Genomic DNA, 5,344 nt, shown 5'->3' on the forward strand with positions numbered 1-5,344 from the left:
TGAGACATCAGAATGCTTTAGTCTGATATTTCCTCTGTACGATCAGCTCACCAGGAAACGCCTTCTTTTTAACAACTGCCTTTTTATTCTCTATCATTTGGGGGGGGTCTATAGATCATGAGTTCTTTTATTGTTTAAAAAAAAAAAAAGAAGAAAAAACCGTAAAATGGTTTGCAGTTGTGTGTTAAAGGTCTGGTTAGGTTTCTGTTTGTTCGATGTGAGGCTAACGCGGTTTAGTCACCAAGCAGGTGATCAGATTTTATAACCAAAACTGGCAGTTACTGAGTTTACACGGTAAAAACCTTCCTGAGACGTTGTACATGTATATAAATATATTGAAATTCTGCTGACTTTGTCTTTTTTGCATGTTCAGATGTTGTTTTCCATCTGAGTTGATATTTTCCTGCTTTCCATCATTTTAATCTTGAAAGTCTTGTTTTTACTGCTGGCGGCAGCATGTCTGTTTTCCTGATGAAATACCTCTGCCATCTGAGCACACATGAAGCGGGATGCATCTGGACTCGTATGTCGGGCTTCTGCTGCAGATCTATGTGCTAATCTGCACACTCCGTGAGGAGGAGGAGAAGAAGAAAGGTCCTGCTCTGCAGGGATTTACCTCATATTTATATTTCAGAGGTTTTACAGGACTGCTGCTCGGCCCACCACCAGGTCCTCTGCAGGTTGTTTGGGTAGCATTGTAGCCAAAAAGTCACGCAGCCATCTTGTAAAGGGGTAAAAACCCAGTTTTTCTTATCTTTGTTTTACTGGACTTCTCAGACGTCATGTGTATTGAAGGTTATTAAAAGAATCAAACTGCTTTTTCTCTTGTTTTTTAACCTGACAAGGTGTTGTACTGTATGAGGAATGCTAAATAAATACTGCAACATGTCACCCATGTTCATGTATTCATGAAAATAGATTAGTATGGTTAAACTTTTACATAACTGCTTTTTCTGGTCTTTAGTTATTCATTAACATTTAACCCTGAAACCTCCATTAGATTTCCCCGAGGTTTACCGCCTCCAGCACCAGGAGCGGCGGTGTGTGACTGATGGTCATGTGACCCTCCAGCTGGTCTACGGAGGTTTTCCAGCGTTTCTATCCGTCCAGGAGGTTTACAATCCAGACACAACATGTAGTGTTTATTCAGAGACTCTAGATGGTAAATCCACCATTATTTATCACATCTTCATCACCATCACTACCATGTTGCTAAGAGACCTCTATTTTCACCTGGACATGATGATGAAGACACTTCCTGTCAGACTTTCCACCAATCAGAGAGCTTAAACTGACGGTAACGTCCAATCAGGAGCAGCCAAAGATCAACAAGTGATGAGAAAAGCAGGAAAATAATGATCCTCTATGGCTGGAATAAAGCCAAGAAGACGTTTGGGATGCAGCTGAGGTGGAGGTGCTGCAGTGAGGATAGCAGGTAGATAGTAGCAGGAAGACGTGTGGAAACATACAAATCAGGTTGATCTGTGTGTTATTTCTACAAAGTTCTGTTATTAGTACATTTTGTTTTCTTCTTCTGGTTACTTTTCATCCTGCTTATCTATTGATAATTTTACACAATTTTAGCCTCATAATCTGACAGCTGAGACGGTCCCATGACCTGATATGAGAACCATGTTTCTGAGAGTGGATGAGGAAGGAAGGTGGGATAATTTAAATATAAATGAGTATTATCAGCGTAGGAAAGAAAATATTACCATACAGTAAAGAAAATTATTTTTTTTAAAAACGGCCCAGGACAGATCCCTGGGGTATAACGGAGGCTGCCCCGAAGACATGTCTACAAGATGTCAATGTGGAGAGATTATGTCTACATGGTAGCATCATGTCTACATGCTAACTGGGATTAAAAGCACAACTGGGTATAGAGGTTAGGACCTGGTTGGGAGGTAGTGACTGAGACGATCTGTAAAGTAAAGGAAGTGATGAACATCTGGACCAGCCACACCTGAAGCTGCTCTGGGATTCAACCAGAGTTGGGGAAGACCAGGTAGGTCACCTGGGAACCGAAACTGGGACAGACATAATTAATGACGTTACTGGTTCCCATCAGGAAGACTTCTAAAGGAGCTGAGTACAAAGATACGATTCTTCTAAAAGATCTGAGTCAAAAGAACCAACTCTTCCACAGGAGCCGAGTCCAAAGAACCCATTCTTTGGAAAGCTCTAAGTCAAAATAACCGACTCCTCTACAGGAGCCGAGTCCAAAAGAACAGATTCTTCGAAAAGGTCTGAGTCAAAAGAAACCTACAGGAGCCGAGTACAATAAAACAATTCTTCTAAAAGATCTAAGTCAAAATAACCGACTCTGCTACAGGAGCCAAGTCCGAATATCTGATTCTTCTAAAAGGTCCAAGTCAAATGAACTAACTGTTCTATAGCAGCAAAGTTCAAATAATCCATTCTTCTAAAAGATCTAAGTCAAAAGAACCGACTCTGCTGCAGGAGCCAGATCTGAAAATCCGATTCTTCTAAAAGGTCCAAGTCAAATGAACCAACTTTTCTGTTGGAGCAAAGTTCAAATAATCCATTCTTCTAAAAGAGCTAAGTCAAAAGAACCAAGTCTTTTACAGGAGCTGAGTTCAAAGAACCAATTCTTCGAAAAGATCTGAATCAAAAGAGGTGACTCTTCTAAAGGAGCTGAGTGAAAAAAATTGGATCTTTATAAAGAATCGAACTTCCCATCATTATCCCCTCAGATCCTGTATGTAGATTTGACCTTGGACCAAAGCTCAGTGTTGCTCCCAGTTGCTCCTGCTCCTGTACAACACGTGTTGCATTCAGGTCAGTAATGGATGAAATATATTTCTGCAAGCAGAAACAATAAAAAGAAAAGCTAAAGATAAAAAATAAATAAAGAAAAAAGTTATTATTTATCATCAGATATGTCCCATACAGAGATGAACAGTTCTGGCATAAGTTCTATCCAGCCTATGTTTTAGTCGTACATTCATTCACATATAATGAGTCTTCCTCACACACAAAAGTAAGTCATGGAGTTCCTCAGGGTAGTTGGACAAATGTTTTTCACAATATACATGCTTTCCATTAGGTAATCTCACTAGACAACATGGTATAAACTTTCATTTGCGGATTATACTCAGATTTACTTCTCCATGAAGTCAGATGAAACCAAAGAGTTTCATCAGATTACAAAGATGTCTTAAAGACATAAAGATCTGGATTACTCTGAAAATTCAGACAGAAAGAGGTTTTTCTCTTCGGAACTGAAAATCTCAGGACTCGTGACTTGTTCAGCTTTGTAATTAATCTGGAAAGCACTAATTTGGCTTCCAGAACTACAGTGTGTAACCCTGAAGTAATTTTTGTTTTTACCAGGATTTGTCCACATAGTCCACACCTTTACTATTTCAATATTGGATGACAGCAATTCCTTATTAATGGTCTGTCGCAAATAGGGAGTATTTTCTTTCCAATGTTGCCTTATGCAGCCCAGGATAGAAGACTGGATCAAAGTCAAAGTTGCTCCTGTTCTAGATGGTAGTATCCAGGATGTTGTTCCTGTTCCAAATGGTAGTATCCAGGATGTTGTTCCTGTTCTGGATGGTAGTATCCAAGATGTTGTTCCTGTTCTAGATGGTAGTATCCAGAATGTTTCTCCTCTTCTGGATGGTAGTATCCAGTATGTTGTTCCTGTTCTAGATGGTAGTATCCAGGATGTTGTTCCTGTTCTGGATGGTAGTATTCAGGATGTTGTTACCGTTTTATATGGTAGTATCCAGGATGTTGTTCCTGTTCTAGATGGTAGTATCCAGGATGTTGTTCCTGTTCTGGATAGTGAATTCCAGGATGTTGTTCCTGTTCTGGATGGTAATTTCAAAGGATTTTGTTCCTGTTCTGGATGGTAGTATCCAGGATGTTGTTCCTGTTCTGGATGGTGAATTCCAGGATGTTGTTCCTGTTCTAGATGGTAGTATCCAGGATGTTGTTCCTGTTCTGGATGGTAGTCGCCAGGATGTTGTACCTGTTCCAGATGGTAGTATCCATGATGTTGTTCCTGTTCTGGAAAGTGAATTCCAGGATGTTGTTCCTGTTCTATATGGTAGTACCTAGGATGTCGTTCCTGTTCTATATGGTAGTATCCAGTATGTTGTTCCTGTTCTGAATGGTAGTATCCAAGATGTTGTTACTGTTTTATATGGTAGTATCCAGGATGTTGTTCCTGTTCTAGATGGTAGTATCCAGGATGTTGTTCCTGTTCTAGATGGTAGTCTCCAGGATGTTGTTCCTGTTCTGGATGGTAGTCTCCAGGATGTTGTTCCTGTTCTGGATGGTAGTATCCAGGAGGCTGTTCCTGTTTTGGATGGTAATTTCAAAGGATGTTGTTCCTGTTCTGGATGGTAAATTCCAGGATGTTGTTACTGTTCTAGATGGTAGTCTCAAGGATGTTGCTCCTGTTCTAGATGGTAGTATCCAGGATGTTGTTCCTGTTCCAAATGGTAGTATCCAGGATGTTGTTCCTGTTCTGAATGGTAGTATCCAAGATGTTGTTCCTGTTCTAGATGGTAGTATCCAGAATGTTTTTCCTCTTCTGGATGGTAGTATCCAGTATGTTGTTCCTGTTCTAGATGGTAGTATCCAGGATGTTGTTCCTGTTCTGGATGGTAGTATTCAGGATGTTGTTACCGTTTTATATGGTAGTATCCAGGATGTTGTTCCTGTTCTAGATGGTAGTATCCAGGATGTTGTTCCTGTTCTGGATAGTGAATTCCAGGATGTTGTTCCTGTTCTGGATGGTAGTGTCCAAGATGTTGTTCCTGTTCCGGATGGTAGCATCCAGGATGTTGTTCCTGTTCTATATGGTAGTACCTAGGATGTTGTTACTGTTTTATATGGTGGTATCCAGGATGTTGTTCCTGTTCTAGATGGTAGTCTCCAGGATGTTGTTCCTGTTCTGGATGGTAGTCTCCAGGATGTTGTTCCTGTTCTGGATGGTAGTATCCAGGAGGCTGTTCCTGTTTTGGATGGTAATTTCAAAGGATGTTCCTGTTCTGGATGGTAAATTCCAGGATGTTGTTACTGTTCTAGATGGTAGTCTCAAGGATGTTGCTCCTGTTCTAGATGGTAGTATCCAGGATGTTGTTCCTGTTCCAAATGGTAGTATCCAGGATGTTGTTCCTGTTCTGGATGGTAGTATCCAAGATGTTGTTCCTGTTCTAGATGGTAGTATCCAGAATGTTTCTCCTCTTCTGGATGGTAGTATCCAGTATGTTGTTCCTGTTCTAGATGGTAGTATCCAGGATGTTGTTCCTGTTCTGGATGGTAGTATTCAGGATGTTGTTACCGTTTTATATGGTAGTATCCA

Source organism: Telmatherina bonti (assembly GCF_933228915.1).
Source record: "Telmatherina bonti genome assembly, chromosome: 7".
NCBI classification, from domain to species: Eukaryota; Metazoa; Chordata; class Actinopteri; order Atheriniformes; family Telmatherinidae; genus Telmatherina; species Telmatherina bonti.